Genomic DNA, 20256 nt, shown 5'->3' with positions numbered 1-20256 from the left:
CGAATGCGAAAATATTTTGTTGAGCACAACCTACATAGGTAGGAATGTTCATCAAAATAAAGTAAGAGAAATCAGAGCTGGAACAGAAAGGTTTAGGTGTTCGTTTTTCCCGCGCGCTGTTCGGGAGTGGAATGGTAGAGAGATAGTATGATTGTAGTTCGATGAACCCTCTGCCAAGCACTTAAATGTGAATTGCAGAGTAATCATGTAGATGTAGATGTAGTAGAAGTCAGCTGACCTTGGATCGCTTTATTACAACAACTAAAACTTTTTCTCCGTGTTGTTGCTGGCTATCAATTCCATGTTAATTGACGTTGGTACAAGTGTGAAACAGATGGATTCATCTGCGTTCAAGAATTCATTGCTGCACGTAAAGTTAATTGAGAATGACATTTAATTTCCTTGGTGCAGGCAGTCGTCTGAAAATTATGATTAATTTCCTTTGTAATCGTTGTCGATTAAGGTTTAGGTATGTCATCTTTATTACTGACTTCATACGGAGTCAATTTCTTATCAGTTAAAAAATAGTTTCAGCTAAAGTTTCTATAGGGCTAGAAGATATACTGAAATGTAGTTTCAACATCTTGCTAAAGAGAGCAGAATTTTTGATCAACCTTTGAATGTATCTCTGGAACTTAAAAATATTAAAGATGTGTTGCGTGTTGCACAATTTTCTACGTGGTCGAGGCAGATACATATTTAAAAAGATTTTAACTGCTTGTGGTTTATACCGTTGGAAAGTTAACTTTCGGCAAACAATGCCTTTGTCTAATTTTGACAGAGACCTTGTTGGCCGAAAGCTAAGATTCTGACAGTCTTTTTGTTATGCCTTTCTGCAACGCAGCATCTCCGCTATACGGTGAGCAGCAACTGTCCTTTGCATTATATTGTTACTGACATTAGACTGCTATTTAGCGGCTATTTTTCTTGTTTCATCTGCTATAACTGCAAAATAATATGCACTTTTGATATCATTCTATAATTTTCTTAGAAATGTATGACTCAGAATAGCCGAAATTTCATTTTGTACATAATGGAATGCCCATTTATAAGTTTCACGCTGAAGCCACATTGAAAGTCGCTGTTTATCTTCACATCGAAGGCAAAATAAATTGTCAAAGTTACTTGTTTCATCAGTAGGCTATTGTATTGCAAGCCCCTGCGGAAGAAAGATATGATTTTTAGTAAACAATCATAGTTTTCTTTAATTTTCTTTTGAAATCTAGCCAAATACATTGACATCCGATTTTAAGGATTTGAATTTCTGTACAGCCCCTCTGTGGCAGCCTGATGTTTCCACTTTCAACTCTTCTATCCCTTTATTCCAGTTCCAAAAACGAGTGTCTCTGAAAGTTTTCCCGTTTTGTGAGAAAACTGAGAACCATATTCTTCAAATATTTGCAAAAAATAATATATTTTATCGCATTGTATTCAATCCTGCAAACTGCTGTCTCCAAGAGGGCTGATAACTACGATGCTTTTCCTGGAACAGGATTTTTGGTAACGTCACACTTTGGTCACTTCCTTAGTTTTCGTTTTCACACATTACACCACTGACGCTACATCTAAGTTTACCATCACTAGCACTTGGTGCATTAGCACGTATCTTCGTGTTTACACCCTTGCCCATTTTAAAATGGCAAATAAGAGATGGGAGACTGATTAATTATTCGACCGTGTCGTCACAGGAAGACTTGAGTGGCCATTGACAATATCCACCGTGTGCGGTATTACTGCAGTACCTTATTAGTGATCGAAACTCAAACGATAAGAGGCTTGGACTGAAGCATCAGAAATCCCTTCAAGACAGCTCGTCACGTGCAGAGGTTAGAGCAGTAGCAGAGATGAACTAGCAGTAGCTCGCGAAATCGGCAGTTTTCTATATGCTCTATTGCAACAATGTACATGCAAGTTTAACAGATTTACTGGTAAAGGGGGAGGGCTCAGAAATGTGTGTTTGAACATTTGGGGGGGGGGGGGGGTAGGCCGGTATTACACTATCAAATTTCTTTGTCAAATATCTTTGTCCAATATCTTTGTCAAAGATATTTGATGGTGTAATAGGGAACTTTGTCAAATGTCGTCCAATATTTGATCAAATCTAGGGCCTCGCTGCATTCTGTCGTCTGTAGTGTTTTTATAAACATTGCGGGTAAATACAATTGGTGTGTGCCGACAACTACAAAATTAATAGAGATGTATGAAGCTGATGAGGTGCTTTACGACGTGAGACACGCTGAATACAAAAATAGATTACGAAGATTGGAGACCTGACCTAACCTAACCCAACCCAACTCTCTCCTGTAGCAAGGAATTCGAGTGTTATAGTGAGCCTGTCTTCTGCAGATGTAGCAGTTCTTGAGTGTATACTGTGCTTTGTGATATGAGGATACACTTCATTGAGCACATACAGAAATGTATGCTTATCCATTCTTAAGTAATTGATGTATGACTTGACGTCCTTCACTATAAGCTCACGTAACAAGTTTTGTTGAATGCTTTTATCGTGTCGTCGTAAAACCCACAGCTTCACGCAGCTATGTTTCCTTTTTCTTCTCTCCCCTTTCTCTTCCGCATATGCACACAGTGCAATTGTGGTACATGTAACTGCTGTGGTTAATAACAAGTTGTTGTTGTCAGCCATCTTGAACTTTGACGAAAAATATGATGACAGTGTAATACCACAGTCTAACATAACAGTCGCGACACTTCGCCTCGATTTTGTTGCCTTCAGCGCCAGCAGCGCTCCAAGCGGCCGGTAGGTTGAACTGTGAGTTCGGCGCGATCGTGAAAGCGAATAGTGATTGCTTATTTTGATTTATACAATGGGTTTTACCATCGGGAGCGTTTGTAGCGCAATAAATTGCAGCAGCAATAGGCAGAAGACACCACAGCCGTCTTTTTTAGGTTTCCTAAGGATCCTGAGAGGTATATACCATCATGTTACTAAACTGTATCGTCATGATTCACTTGCAAATGTATGTGTATAAATGATGAATGTTTCGTTTTAGGAGCAAAAATATGGCTAGTTAATAGCAGACGAGAAGACCTTATGAAGAAAGACCCGGTTTACCTGTATAATAATATTTGGTTTTGTTCGCTACATTTCGAACAAAACCAGTTCATGAACGCAGACAATAACAAACTCGCGTGAAATGCATTACCCACACTGTTTGACATTCCAAATAAGCCAGCTCAACTGACGATGAAGAAGAAACTGCCACAAAGATTCGACAGTCAATCTAAAGCTGTAAAACAGTCCTATGACACAGAAGCAGCCAGTTCAACTCTCCATGTATTAGTGCCAGATTCGTGAGAATCGTCAACACAGACCTGCTTTGACGATGAAGTGGTTAGATTAAGTGCAGCTGTTCGTGTCTTACAAAAGCGTGTGAAGTGTCAGAGCCCGCATCTCGTGGTGGTGCGGTAGCGTTCTCGCTTCCCACGCCCGGGTTCCCGGGTTCGATTCCCGGCGGGGTCAGGGATTTTCTCTGCCTCGTGATGGCTGGGTGTTGTGTGCTGTCCTTAGGTTAGTTAGGTTTAAGTAGTTCTAAGTTCTAGGGGACTGATGAACATAGATGTTAAGTCCCATAGTGCTCAGAGCCATTTGAACCATTTGAAGTGTCAGAATGTGCAGATCACTAGACTTCGAGCGAAACTATCATGGGACAAGGAAAGTGCCTACAGACAGATTGTTTGAAAATTATTCAAATATTTGATTTTTCGTGAAATGTAATGTAATCAGCTCATTATAATGTTTTCAGCATATTTCTCCCACTATTTGTCAGTTGCTTAGAATAATATAAAGATGAAGGTCGTACTTGTGGCAACAGGCGACAATGACAAACACAGTAGGCCTACAGAACGATAAACGAGCTGTCCATCGCTTTTGCATGTCTGTGCTTCTTACATGTGAATCTGTGTGTTTATATTCTTTTGATATCAACGTGGTAAGCTGCAATTCTGTCCAATGTAACAAGTGTTTTTCTTCACGAATGTGTTGTAGCTTGCCACACTATTCATGGTTTTTGTTCACACTTGCGCTTATTTTAGAGTCATTTTTAGAAACATATATGCCTTATGATACTACATAAACTCTTGAAGGCAAGAAACTAACTCGAATAATTCGGAAATTACGTAAAAATGGATGCAAACAACATTATGCTTACGACGCGTCTGACGTTCACCTTACCTGCCGCTTGGAGCGCTAGTGTCGCTCCATCTGTCAAACGGCAACAACTTTTACAGCAGTGAGTGTCGCGACTGTTATGTTAGACTGTGGTAATACCCCTTATAGCGCTATGTCAAAGATCTTTGTCAAATATATTTGACGGAATATTTGATCACATCTTTGATCAAATCTTTGACAAAGAAATTTCATAGTGTAATACCGGCCGTAGGGGATGGCGAGATCCTGCTTCTAAATATTTGGGGAGGCACAAAGTACCTTGTCCCCCCCCCCCCCCCACCCCACCAAGTCGGTGCCCCTGCCCACACGACCATATGCTACCAAACACTGAGCAGCGACGATCCCTGCAAGCCATGAGTCAACTGCTGAGGCCCACAAGAAATACAGGCTGTGATGGGTATATCACAGCATGCGACACTGCAAGACTTCAGCCTAGATTACAGGACGACATTGAGTTGCGCCACTCGTTGAGTGGAATGAGTTGCATGCAAATGGTTTCATATTTGACTGTAGACATGGCGAAACCAGTACATACTTCAGTTTCGTCGTTTTGTGGGTTCCTGAGTCGTATCTGAAATGAAAGTTTTGAAGTTTTGGCAGCTGCACGTCGCAAAAGCTAAAAAAAAAAAAAAAAAAACTTGTTTCGATTCGTGACTGGATGATGAAAAGACGTCAGCTCGGTTGCTCAGCATCCTTGCTGAAATAATTTGTAATGGAAGACCCAAGAATTTCTTTTAATTATCTTAGAACGTCACCAGAACTGTTAACGTTTCTTCTAAATAGAGTTAATTATGCGATAATGAATATAGATATTGTACTGCATGAAGCACTATCGCCAAAACTGAAATTACATATCACTTTGCACGCATCACAATCGAGAACACTTGGCATGCTATAATATGCGGTATCAGTTGGCAATGACGTTTTTTCATTAACACCAATAATTATTAACAGTAATAATTATTAACATTAACAGCAGTAATTATTCGAAGCAGGTCGCATTAAGAAGAGAACGGTTTGAAAACTACTCTCTTGAAGATAGATCTGTACTGAGGCAATATTTCAAAATTCAAACATATGCGCCACGACGTTTTAAATAGATGAATATTGAATAAAGAATGTAGCTTCTTGATTTGCATAGCCTTCTCTCCTGTCAACAAATGGTGCAAATGGGACTTAACTTCTGAGGTCATCAGTCCCCTAGAACTTAGAACTAGTTAAACCTAACTAACCTAAGGACATCACACACATCCATGCCCGAGGGAGGATTCGAACCTGCGACCGTAGCGGTCGTCCTGTCAATAATATTCCTTAAACGAAGAGTGGGCCAACTCAAACGATGGGATTTTAGTCTTGTAGACAAGAGCATTTCTATAGCTAGAATTACATTTGCTTGTATTTTTCTTAATTCAGTTGTATATGTGCTCCTAATTCAATAAATTTTGCCCTGCAGCTCAGATATTGTCGAACTATCTATATTCTGATCGCACATGAAGGTCTCAGTAGCATCAGTATGTTGCTTATTTTTGTAATCAGCATCATTGAAATCCCACAAACACCTGTGCAAAGCGTATATATCCAAAAAGCCAACATTATTCTCCGTTCCCCACTTCACATTTCAGTTTGTCTACATTCTACGAACTACATAACCTCAAAACTCACGCAGGTAGTGTCGCCAAAGTCCGAACACGCCGAAACTGTTTAGCTTCACCGTCGAGTTGCGCAAACACGCGCCGCGCATGCGCATTGGCCGGTAGCGCAGTTGCCTGCAACTAAGTGTCGTATAAACTAGGCTTTATTGTACGCACAGGATACAGTGGACGATGCGCAGTGACCAGTTGTCGTCCAACGTGCTGGGCGAGTTCATTCGTTTGTTCGGAAGGGGAGGCCGTCGGTGTTTACCTCCTTTCCGGCCGGTCGGTGATAACAGAATCGAGGCGCAAGCCCTGCAGCCTTTCTCAGACTATTTTGCATTACTTATAGCTTTACATGCATCAAGGGATCACAAATTTAGCATTGGAGGGCAACGTGGAGGGTAAAAATCGTAGAGGGAGACCAATAGATGAATAAAATGGCTCTGAGCACTATGGGACTTAACATCTATGGTCATCAGTCCCCTAGAACTTAGAACTATTTAAACCTAACTAACCTAAGGACAGCACACAACACCCAGCCATCACGAGGCAGAGAAAATCCCTGACCCCGCCGGGAATCGAACCCGGGAACCCGGGCGTGGGAAGCGAGAACGCAACCGCACGACCACGAGATGCGGGCAAGATGAATACACTAAGCAGATTCAGAAGGATGTAGGTTGCAGTAGGTACTGGGAGATGAAGAAGCTTGCACAGGATAGAGTAGCATGGAGAGCTACATCAAACCAGTCTCAGGACTGAAGACCACAACAACAACAAATAGCTTTACATACGAGCTTCGTGATGATGTGCTTATAATTTCGTTAATGGTCATAATTAATGAGATGTTTGCATTGAAGTAAGACACTGTGCAAAATTCTAGAAAGCTTGCAATGAAAAATAGGGGTCATTATGATTTTGCATTTGGTGCATATTACATAATATGTTGCTGCATATTAAATTTAGCTAACGTATTGGATTTAACTTTGGACTTAGTTTAAGGTCTCTATCTACAACCAATCTTGAGAAAATTGAACTGGCGTAGCACATTCATCACGCGCGCCAGCGATAAAGCCAGAGTGAACTATCCGCAACATTTCTTATATCTCGAAAATCGCTTGACATATCAGAAAGAGATTTTGGCAAATTATAGCACACAAAGAGGAGAGTAATTTGCCGTATAGTTATTACGCAAAACTTCTTTATCTGCCTTCTTATTTAACTAACTACAAACTTTTTTCTAGCAGGCCGAAGTGGCCGAGCGGTTCTAGGCGCTTCAGTCTGGAACCGCGTGACCTCAACGGTCGCAGGTTCGAATACTGCCTCGGGCATGGATGTGTGTGATGTCCTTAGGTTAGTTAGGTTTAAGTAGTTCTAAGTTCTAGGGGACTGATGGCTCTGCAATTCACATTTAAGTGCTTGGCAGAGGGTTCGTCGAACCACAATCATACTATCTCTCTACCATTCCACTCCCGAACAGCGCGCGGGAAAAACGAACACCTAAACCTTTCTGTTCTAGTTCTGATTTCTCTTATTTTATTTTGATGATCATTCCTACCTATGTAGGTTGGGCTCAACAAAATATTTTCGCATTCGGAAGAGAAAGTTGGTGACTGAAATTTCAAATAGATCTCGCCGCGACGAAAAACATCTTTGCTTTAATGACTTCCATCCCAACTCGCGTATCATATCTGCCACACTCTCTCCGCTATTACGTGATAATACAAAACGAGCTGCCCTTTTTTGCACCCTTTCGATGTCCTCCGTCAATTCCACCTGGTAAGGATCCCACACCGCGCAGCAATATTCTAACACAGGACGAACGAGAGTAGTGTAAGCTGTCCCTTTAGTAGACTTGTTGCATCTTCTAAGTGTCCTGCCAATGAAACGCAACCTTTGGCTCGTCTTCTCCACAATATTATCTATGTGGTTTTTCCAACTGAAGTTGTTCGTAATTTTAACACCCAGGTACTTAGTTGAATTGACAGCCTTGAGAATTGTACTATTTATCGAGTAATCGAATTCCAACGGATTTCTTTTGGAACTCATGTGGATCACCTCACACTTTTCGTTATTTAGCGTCAACTGCCACCTGCCACACCATACAGCAATCTTTTCTAAATCGCTTTGCAACTGATACTGGTCTTCGGATGACCTTACTAGACGGTAAATTACAGCATCATCTGCGAACAACATAAGAGAACTGCTCAGATTGTCACCCAGGTCATTTATATAGATCAGGAACAGCAGAGGTCCCAGGACGCTTCCCTGGGGAACACCTGATATCACTTCAGTTTTACTCGATGATTTGCCGTCTATTAGGGACCGATGACCTCAGCGGTTTGGTCCCTCAGAAATTTACACACATTTGAACATTTAGGTGTCAGATCTTTTTCAGTGGTGACCGTCCAAGTGTGAGGGTATTACAAAGAATATGAGCGCAGGCTTGAGTTTAGAACGGCACTTCTCCTCCAGCTCTCGACATTTGCCCTACACCGCCTGCCCTTGACCTCCACCACTACTACTCTCTCCACGCGTTCGCTGCTAATTGCGAATTTCCCGCCCACGTTATTCTGCGTGCGCTCTACAGACCCTATTACACGATGCGCGTAAACCGTACGTCTATGCACCAGCGTCCCAAGCGTACATATCTGTAACTACAAGCTGGTTTAGTTGATCTATTACATCATCCATGAGGGACATACCTGGCGCACATGTGCAGTAGTAACGCGCGAAACGTAAATAGGACCGTCTTATCTCTTGTAAAGTCGTTTGTTCTATTGTGCGAAACACAAGGGGGACCGTGTGACATATTGGAATGTCATTCGTTCAAATTCTTTATGTGAGCTCAAGGTTCCTATTTAATAAGAAATTGTTTTTATCATTATTTATGAAGTAATTGTAATTTTATTATGTAGGTTAATACTGTTCTGAATTTCAGGTATATTTGTCAGTCACTTCCTGGTTTGCCATGCATGGTTTGCATAGTATACAGGGTGTTACAAAAAGGTACGGCCAAACTTTCAGGAAACATTCCTCACACACAAATAAAGAAAAGATGTTATGTGGACATGTGTCCGGAAACGCTTAATTTCCATGTTAGAGCTCATTTTAGTTTCGTCAGTATGTACTGTACTTCCTCGATTCACCGCAAGTTGGCCCAATTGAAGGAAGGTAATGTTAACTTCGTCGCTTGTGTTGACATGCGACTCATTGCTCTACGGTACTAGCATCAAGCACATCAGTACGTAGCATCAACAGGTTAATGTTTATCACGAACGTGGTTTTGTAGTCAGTGCAATGTTTACAAATGCGGAGTTGGTAGATGCCCATTTGATGTATGGATTAGCATGGAGCAATAGCCGTGGCGCGATACGTTTGTATCGAGACAGAATTCCAGAACGAAGGTGTCGCGACAGGAAGACGTTCGAAGCAATTGATCGGCGTCTTAGGGAGCACGGGACATTCCAGCCTATGACTCGCGACTGGGGAAGACCTAGAACGACGAGGACACCTGCAATGGACGAGGCAATTCTTCGTGCAGTTGACGATAACCCTAATGTCAGCGTCAGAGAAGTTGCTGCTGTACAAAGTAACGTTGACCACGTCACTGACTGGAGAGTGCTACTGGAGAACCGGTTGTTTCCGTACCATGTACAGCGTGTGCAGGCACTATCAGCAGCTGATTGGCCTCCACGGGTACACTTCTGCGAATGGTTCATCCAGCAATGTGTCAATCCTCATTTCAGTGCAAATGTTCTCTTTACGGATGACGTTTCATTCCAACGTGATCAAATTGTAAATTTTCACAATCAACATGTGTGGGCTGACGAGAATCCGCACGCAATTGTGTAGTCACGTCATCAACACAGATTTTCTGTGAACGTTTGGGCAGACATTGTTGGTGATGTCTTGATTGGGCCCCATGTTCTTCCACGTACGCTCAATGGAGCACGTTATCATGATTTCATACGGGATACTCTACCTGTGCTGCTAAAACATGTGCCTTTACAAGTGCGACACAACATGTGGTTCATGCACGATGGAGCTCCTGCACATTTCAGTCGAAGTGTTCGTACGCTTCTCAACAACAGATTCGGTGACCGAAGGATTGGTAGAGGCGGACCAATTCCATGGCCTCCACGCTCTCCTGACCTCAACCCTCTTGACTTTCATTTATGGGGGCTCTTGTCTACGCAACCCCGGTACCAAATGTAGATACTCTTCGTGCTCGTATTGTGGACGGCTGTGATACAATACGCCATTCTCCAGGGCTGCATCAGCGCATCAGGGATTCCATGCGACGGAGGGTGGATGCATGTATCCTCGCTAACGGAGGACATTTTGAACATTTCTTGTAACAAAGTGTTTGAAGTCACGCTGGTACGTTCTGTTGCTGTGTGTTTCCATTCCATGATTAATGTGATTTGAAGAGAAGTAATAAAATGAGCTCTAGCATGGAAAGTAAGCGTTTCCGGACACATGTCCACATAACATATTTTCTTTCTTTGTGTGTGAGGAATGTTTCCTGAAAGTTTGGTCGTACCTTTTTGTAACGCCTATATAAGACAAGTGTCCGGCGCAGTTGCTAGATCGGTTACTGCTGCTAAAGTGGCAGGTTGTCAAGATATAAGCGAGTTTGAACCTGGTGTTATAGCCAGCGCACGAGGTATGGGACATAGAATCTCCGAGGTAGCGATGTAGCGATGAAGTTGGAATTTTCCCGTACGACCATTTCACAAGTGTACCGTGACTATCAGGAACCCGGTGAAACATCAAATCTCCGACATCGCTGCTGCCGGAAAAGGATCCTGCAAGGACGGGACCAACTACGACTGAAGAGAATCGTTCAACGTGGCAGAAGTGCAACACTTCCGCAAATTATTGCAGATTTTGATGCTGGGCCGCCAACCAGTGTCAGCGTGCGAACCATTCAACGAAACGTCGTCGATATGGGCTTTCGGAGACGAAGGCCCACTCGTGTATCCTTGATGACTGCACGACGCAAAGCTTTACACCTCACCTGGTCCCGTCAACACCGACATCCGACATTGGACTGTTGATGAGTGGAAATATGTTGCCTGGTCGGAAGTCTCGTTTCGAAATGTATCGTGCGGATGGACGTGTACGGGTAAGGAGACAACCTCATGAATCCATGGATCCTGCATGTCAGCATGGGACTGTTCAAGCTGGTGGAGTCTCTCTAGTGGTGTGGGGCGTGTGCAGTTGGAGTGATATGGAGCCGCTGGTGCGTCTAGATAAGAGTCTGACAGGTGACACGTTCGTAAGCACCTACTGTGTTCACCTGCGCCCATTCATGTCCAGTGTGCATTCAGACGGACTTGTGCAAATCCAGCAGAACAAAGCGACACCTCACACGCCCTGTATTGTTACAGAGTGTCTCCAGGAACATTCTGAGTTTAAACACTTCTGCTGGCCACCAAACTCACCAAACATGAACATTATTGAGCATACGTGGAATGCCTTGTAACTTGCTGTTCGGAAGAGATCTCTGCCCCCTCGTACTCTTAGGGATTTATGGACAGCCCTGCAGAATTCATGGTGTCAATTCCTTCAGACGTTAGTCGAGTCCATGCCACGTCGTGTAGTGGCACTTCTGTGTGCTCGCGGGGGCATTACACGATATTAGGCAGGTGAACCAGTTTCTTTGGCTCTTCAGTGTAGTTCTCAGTATAGAAAAGCTAAAGCCAGGAATTTTTGATGGGGCACAAATCCGTAATCTCATTAACAACGATGTTTTCACAAACCACATGATTCAAGGTGAATTGGAAGCGTGGACACGCTTTGTATCAGATGCCAAAAAATATATGGAGAATCACAAAGCTGAAGAATACTCCAAAGTGGGAGACAAAACACTCCAGAATTTCCAAAAACTAGCAGCTAATGTGAGTGTCAAATTGCATTTTTTGCACAGCCATTTAGAGAAATTTCCTGACAACTTGGGCGATTACATCGAAGAACAAGGGGAACGGTTGCAGCAGGACATCATGATTATGGGGGAAAGATATCAAGGAAGTTGGGATCGCCATGTGGTGGGAGACTACTGCTAGAACTTGCAGAGAGGCTGTCTGGAACAAAAACTCCGAAGAAAATCCCATACAAAACGGTTTTCATAATTCTTATTGAAATGTTTTTATTGTTATGATTAATTTTATTATTCCTTGTATCAATCATAGCACTTTTTTGAAATCATCTGATTTTTTAAAGTAAACGTTTTAAAAAATATTCTTCTCTTTTTTATAATATAGTTTCCGGTATAAATAGATTGCCTTTATCTCAAAAGTTGAGTCATTTCAACAAAAATATTATTATTCCCGTATTTGGCAGATGAAAATTACTTGAATTGATTAATAAATCACATGTCGCAGTATCAGTGTTATACACTCCTGGAAATGGAAAAAAGAACACATTGACACTGGTGTGTCAGACCCACCATACTTGCTCCGGACACTGCGAGAGGGCTGTACAAGCATTGATCACACGCACGGCACAGCGGACACACCAGGAACCGCGGTGTTGGCCGTCGAATGGCGCTAGCTGCGCAGCATTTGTGCACCGCCGCCGTCAGTGTCAGCCAGTTTGCCGTGGCATACGGAGCTCCATCGCAGTCTTTAACAGTGGTAGCATGCCGCGACAGCGTGGACGTGAACCGTATGTGCAGTTGACGGACTTTGAGCGAGGGCGTATAGTGGGCATGCGGGAGGCCGGGTGGACGTACCGCCGAATTGCTCAACACGTGGGGCGTGAGGTCTCCACAGTACATCGATGTTGTCGCCAGTGGTCGGCGGAAGGTGCACGTGCCCGTCGACCTGGGACCGGACCGCAGCGACGCACGGATGCACGCCAAGACCGTAGGATCCTACGCAGTGCCGTAGGGGACCGCACCGCCACTTCCCAGCAAATTAGGGACACTGTTGCTCCTGGGGTATCGGCGAGGACCATTCGCAACCGTCTCCATGAAGCTGGGCTACGGTCCCGCACACCGTTAGGCCGTCTTCCGCTCACGCCCCAACATCGTGCAGCCCGCCTTCAGTGGTGTCGCGACAGGCGTGAATGGAGGGACGAATGGAGACGTGTCGTCTTCAGCGATGAGAGTCGCTTCTGCCTTGGTGCCAATGATGGTCGTATGCGTGTTTGGCGCCGTGCAGGTGAGCGCCACAATCAGGACTGCATACGACCGAGGCACACAGGGCCAACACCCGGCATCATGGTGTGGGGAGCGATCTCCTACACTGGCCGTACACCACTGGTGATCGTCGAGGGGACACTGAATAGTGCACGGTACATCCAAACCGTCATCAAACCCATCGTTCTACCATTCCTAGACCGGCAAGGGAACTTGCTGTTCCAACAGGACAATGCACGTCCGCATGTATCCCGTGCCACCCAACGTGCTCTAGAAGGTGTAAGTCAACTACCCTGGCCAGCAAGATCTCCGGATCTGTCTCCCATTGAGATTGTTTGGGACTGGATGAAGCGTCGTCTCACGCGGTCTGCACGTCCAGCACGAACGCTGGTCCAACTGAGGCGCCAGGTGGAAATGGCATGGCAAGCCGTTCCACAGGACTACATCCAGCATCTCTACGATCGTCTCCATGGGAGAATAGCAGCCTGCATTGCTGCGAAAGGTGGATATACACTGTACTAGTGCCGACATTGTGCATGCTCTGTTGCCTGTGTCTATGTGCCTGTGGTTCTGTCAGTGTGATCATGTGATGTATCTGACCCCAGGAATGTGTCAATAAAGTTTCCCCTTCCTGGGACAATGAATTCACGGTGTTCTTATTTCAATTTCCAGGAGTGTATAACGAATGAACTGTTAAACCATACATCATCGGTCGTGCACCCTCTTGTCTCTTTAAATGGAAGATACTCATCTACCATGGAACATATGATATTGGCAAAATCTAAGTTACTTTCATGTCTTAACAATTGTACCTGCCTCGAAAGTTGAAATCTGTTTTAGTTTCCAAGAACTTGTAACTGGTTTTTGATGATACTTCCACTTAACATTCTTGGATATGAAAGTTAACGGCAACTGTGAGTAAGTTTCGATTAGTAAAATAGTCAGTAGGTTGCCGGAAGTTTATTTAAACTGGACCTAGTTTTCGATACTATTATGGGTTCGACGTTTGTGTTTGTGTATTTTAACCTTGCAGTTTCAATGGACACTTAGTTTTAATTACTGTATATGACTTGAGTTGGTTAGCTTGTGTTTGATGTAAGATGTAACCAATGTAAGTAACATATGTACTTCTGAATGAATTACACTTAGCAAAATGGTTCAAATGGCTCTGAGCACTACGGGACTTAACTTCTGTGGTCATCAGTCCCCTAGAACTTAGAACTACTTAAACCTAACTAACCTAAGGACATCACACACATCCATGCCCGAGGCAGGATTCGAACCTGCGACCGTAGCGGTCACGCGGTTCCAGACTGAAGCGCCTAGAACCGCACGGCCACACCGGCCGGCTACACTTAGCAGTATCGAAACCTAGGTCAGGTTTAAGTAAATAAGCTTCCGGCAGCTGACTGGTTGTTTACTTTACTAATCGAAACTTATTCTTAATTCGATCTTAGACACTAATTATTATTGTGTAGTACAGTAATAATACATCAGATAAACTATTAAATATAGTATTGACAAAATTTTCTAGACTGCAACCAGTTTTCAATTTCAGTAGAATATTTGTTTCTAGGTACATGACCACCTTGAAATATTTTTTCACATTTCGAAAAACGTTACTTTTCTGGAGTTATTTTTGTAATTTAAGAAAAAAGATGACAACATCCAACATGAGTGCCACTTTTTTTACTTGAATAGAAAAATATGCCAAACATCTGTTACAGAACTGGCTAGAGGAGCGAGTCTGAAGTTCCCAAGTACAACACTCTCTTATGTATCACATTGTGCAATGTTTTCAGTTCATTATGTGTATAAATCCCACACGTTCAGCTACTTAACGAAATCGAACAGATAACAAGTTCCATAAGTTTTGTACCGACATTTGGTTGTTTTTAACAATTTGGTAAACTGTACTCAAAATATTTTGCAACTGATCGTTCTTTTGTTTTATTTTCTGACAGTTCCCATGATAATGTGCTAAGCAAGAAGTCAGTCGAACTATATTTTTAACAGTTGAGAGACGTTCCTTGGAAAAACACGTCGTCGCTGAAAAGCGGCAATGATTTACATTCATATATTTTCCTTAAAATTCTTTAGCATTGTATAACTCTATATTCCTTTCAACAAAAATATCTGATGCGCTGATATACAACATTAAATTTATCAATATTTTGTTGCAGATTTTACTGTCACCGAAGTGAACACGGCTTCCCTTCCTACTAAAGTGTGACAAGCGGTGATCATGATGCGATGCCCGGCGTATGTCACCGGTGCAAGCGGAATGTGTACGTTGCGGACGAGAAAGTTGCTTTGGGAAGAGTGTGGCACAACTTCTGCGTTTCATGCAGTTAGTTTATTCATTACGATAGTATATTACATGCTACTGTTGTTCAACACTTTGAGCACTCAACTAAGACGTGTTTCGAATTCCAGGAAAATGTCGGAAACTTTTAGACGAGTGTTCAGCAAAACTATACCAAGATGAAATATACTGCCGGAAATGTTACGGGGCGATCTGCGGTCGATCAGAAGACGAAGAAGAGGTATGTTTTAGCATCTTACGGATAACATAACTGTGTATAGTAAAGAAAGAGTCACAAAATCCATTAACGCAGAGAAATTTGTAACTTCTCATCTTTGATTAACTCACAAAAGCTGAATTGAAGTATTTCTACTAAGGAATATGCAGAAGTACTGCTTATGAATATCGGTGCCATTGTGAAACAGCTAAAATTATAGAAGTCTCCAGGGCCAGATGAAATCCCTGTCAGATTCTGTACAGAACTTGCAACTGAATTAGCTCCCATTTTAACCATAGTATACCGTGGATACTTTGAAGAAAAAACTACACCCAGTAATGGAAGAAAGCACAGGTCACACCTGTATACTAGAAGGACATCAATAGTGTTTCACAAAACTAACGTCCAGTCTGACTGACGTATACGTGTTGTAGAATCCTAGGACGCATTCTGAACTGAAATAATATTTTATCTCGAACAGAGGGAACTCTTCTATGCTGCTGCATACTTCGTTCTAGCCACACAGACGTGATGAAATACTTCTCCCTCGACTTCGCATGGGACAAAGCCCTAGACGAAGGCTCCTTGCTCCAACGAGAGGACACTCCAATGTGTGATGCTTATTGCGTGCAGTTCACAGTGTGCCACATTTTCGTTGACTGTGTTTTATTTTCACCCGGCAGGGCAGCGTCTAATGTACGTACAGATTAATTTTAATTTTAATAATCAACAGCCTCAGTTGCACCGTTTACCTAGAATTCATCTAGGTTTCAGTCAGGATAACCCAACCTCTTTCAGAATCACAGTAACGACCGTTTGTCCATAGTGGACATCGTCAAGCTAAAATTACAAATCCATATATTATCGTCAGACTGTAAAAACTTATCCGAAACTGTCTCGGCCCCACTTAGCGAGCGTGATGCGGCAGCCACGAGTGCTGTACTGGAACTGAGGCCCGCCAATGCGGACACAAAACCTTGCGCTTGCGCATAAACTGTATGATAGTTACTTGTAGGAAAAAGACGCGAAGTTAACTCCTGACCTTGAATTTACTAGTAAAGTGAAATAAAAGGTATAGCTGAGGAAAAGGGCGTATATGTTATCCTGTGCAGAACGTACTTGATCTGAAGTATTCATTGGTCATGATGTGAGGAAGGCATGTGCTTACAAGGTATGGCCTATCTAGGAAAATTTTTGTGCTTAAGCACGAAGTATAATCACCTAAAAAGAACTTACGAGTGGGAAGGATAATATAAAGCCAACATCGTCATTATTATGACTAATTCTAGGAATTTTTAAGACGTATTGTTAAGCACTTGCTTAGCTATGGTTACAACGCATGAACATCCTATTGACATATTACACAAATGGTCATGATTGAACTTATGAACAAGTCTGTATCTAATCTGTAACATCCGGCAATACGGGCCATGTAAAATAGCGTCATTATTCAACATTAGTATATTTGACCTGAAATGGTCTAGAATCAAGTCAAAAACTAATGTACGTGCCTGATTGAGCTTCTTGGCGAAGTTATGGTTATGAGTTGCAGAAAACACTATAGTAGGGGATAATGTGGCGGCAATGGGGTACTCAATTTGCCTTCATGGAGGTGATCCACACACATACTGTAAAAACTGTGTGTGGACCACTGGCATCATAATTCGTGCCTGGTATTGCCAGATGTTACAGATTAGGTATAGACTTGTTCATAAGTTCAATCATGACCATCTGTGTGCTAAGTCAATAGGATGTTCATGCGTTGTAACCATAGCTAGGCAAGTGTTTAACAATTACGTCTTAAAAATTTCTGGATCTAGTCATAATAATGACGATATTGGTTTTATGTTATCCTTCCCACTCCTAAGTTTTTTTTTTAGGTGATAAAACTTCGTGCTTAAGCACAAAAATTTTCCTAGATAGGACATACCTTGTAAGCACATGATGTCTTCCTTATATCATGACCAATGAATACTTCATAAATGTTAATACAGTCGATCGAAGTACGTTCTGCACAGGATAACGTACACGCCCTTTTCCTCAGCTGTACCTTTTATTTCACTTTACTAGTAAATTCAAGGTAAGGAATTAAGTTCGCGTCTTGTCCCAACAAGTAACTATCATACAGTTTATACGCAGGCGCAAGGTATTGTGTCCGCATTGGCGGGCCTCATGACACTACGGTCAGTTCCAGTACAGCACTCGTGGCTGGGGCATCGCGCTCGCGAAGTGGGGCCGAGACAGTTTCAGATAAGGTTTTACAGTCTGACGATAATTTATGGATTTGCAGTTTTAGCTTGACGATGTCCACTATGGACAAACGGTAGTTACTGTTATTCTGAAGAAGGTTGGGTTATCCCGACTGAAACCTAGGTAAATTCTAGGTAAACGGTGCAACTGAGACTGTACATTATTAAAATTAAAATTAATATTTATACAGTTGCTGACAGGGTCGCGAAATGTTGAAGATATGTACATACAGATTAGTCTTGTATTTTAGCAGTCATGAAACGAACGTGTTACGACTAATTAAGACTCCCGAAATATCCTCTCTAGCTCAGACAAGTTTCTTTTGTAAATGATCAGGCAACCAAAGATCCCTTTGTAGTTATTTTAGTCTCCTTCACGTAACATCCGTGTTTTAATAACACATCTTAGAGCATATGGTATAAAAGAATCGCATTATTTTAAAGGATAAATGATGGGATTGTGTTTGTGAACATAAGTGAGATTGCGAGAGAATGAATGTAATTGTAAATAACATGGTTTTTATCTCTTTCTAATGCTTTGGAGTTTAGGCATTTTAACTACGTTCGATTGTTGTTACGATTGAATAACAAGTACACTGACAAATTGCCTATTGGCTCGTCTCTCGGGTTCTTCGGCCTACGTTCATCTAATGATTTTACTGACGTTTCGCCAGCACGAGTGGCTGGCATTGTCAAAGCTTCACCCTCCATTGCCGGTGGTGAACTGGAGCCGAGCTCGCGGCTGCAGACTATATGTACCTGGCGCGCCAACGTCCGAGGGCTTCTGCTCGGTCATTTCCGGTGCGGTTCTCCTCTTGCTACCTGCGACGGTCGTTCGCTGCACTACGGGAAGCCAGGATCCGTTTACCTTAAGGCTTTCCTCTTTCTTGTTGAAACTGTTCGTATATTTTTGTGTTTCTACAGCTTCTCTGAACAAGCGCGTGTGAAAGTGATTCTCTACAACCAGAACTTCCGTCTCGGCGAATTTTATTATGTGGTCGGTCTCACTCAGTGCGTGCTCTGCCACGTCCGATTTCTCCACCTGCCCCAACCGGCAATGTCGCTTATGCTCTTTGATCTTGGTGTTAATTGATCGTCCAGTCATTCCGACATAAACTTTTCCGCATGTGCATGGTATACGGTATATTTCCGACATTGCAAGTGGGTCCCTTTTCTCCTTCGCCGATCTAAGACACTCTTTGATCTTCTTTGTCGGTTTGAAAATCGTCTTTACGCCATGTTTGCGCAATATACGGCCGCTTCTGTCAGTCACTCTGGGAATGTATGGCAGAAAGACCGTACCCGGCATTTCTTTTTCTGATTCCTTACTTCGCCGAGTGTTTGGCTCTGTTACACTTCTAATACAATTTGTGGAGTACCCATTTATCCTCAGAACACTTTCCAGGTGTTGCATTTCCTGTCTGAGGTGCTGCGGCTCACATATTCGTCCCGCTCTCAATACGACCGTATTAATCATGCCTCTTTTCTGGCTCTGGTGGTGGTTTGATAGTTTGTGCAGGTATCGTTCCGTGTGTGTCGTTTTTCGATACACGCTATGTCCCAGGTTTTCGCCATCCCTTGTGACCAGCACATTTAGAAATGGCAGTTTCTTGTCCTTTTCTACTTCCATGGTAAATGTTATGTTGACATGGAGGCTGTTCAGGTGTCTTAGGAAGTCACCGAGCTGTTCTTCACCATGGCTCCATACAACGGAAGTATCATCGACGTATCTGTACCACACCTTAGGTTTGCAAGTCGCCAAGTCCAGTGCCTGTGCTTCAAATTGTTCCATGAAGAAGTTGGCCACCACTGGACTAAGAGGACTACCCTTGGCGACGTCTTCCAGCTGTTTGTAGAAATCGCCATTCCACGTGAAATAGCTCGTGGTGAGACATGCACGGAAGAGCTTTTTGATGTCTTGCGGGAAAATGGAACCGAGAACTACACCTATGGAGGACATCATTGCCAACACCGAAGCAGCCATTCGACCCCTTCCTGAAAGGCATGGATCAAGATAATCAGGTGGACACCGTCTTTCTTGACTTCCGAAACTCATTTGACTCAGTAAGAAACACTTCTTATTATTAATAAGAGTACGATCATATAGGACATAACACAAAATTTATGACCTGGATGGTCACCCATCCAAGTGCCGACCACGCCCGACAGCGCTTAACTTCAGTGACCTCACGGGAATCGGTGTATCCACTGCGGCAAGGCCGTTGCCAACAAAACAACAAACCACGAAGGAATTAGCGGAGTGGGAAGGAAATCTCTAGATGTGATGTACATGTACAGACAAACATTACAATTTTCGAAACATCAGATGAATTATTCAAAAGAAAGAGTTCACTAATTGAGCAAGTCAGTAACGTGTTGGACCACTTCTGGCACTTATGCAAGCAATTATTCGGATTGACGCTGATTGATGTTGTATTGACGTTGTTGGATGTCCACCTGAGGAATTCTATCTATCTGGCGTGTTAGATCGTCAAAATCCCGAACTGGTCGGAGCGCC

Source organism: Schistocerca nitens, chromosome 9, assembly GCF_023898315.1.
Source record: "Schistocerca nitens isolate TAMUIC-IGC-003100 chromosome 9, iqSchNite1.1, whole genome shotgun sequence".
Classification (NCBI taxonomy): domain Eukaryota; kingdom Metazoa; phylum Arthropoda; class Insecta; order Orthoptera; family Acrididae; genus Schistocerca; species Schistocerca nitens.
The sequence above is the reverse complement of the archived record's forward strand: the minus strand, read 5'-3'. Positions refer to the sequence as shown.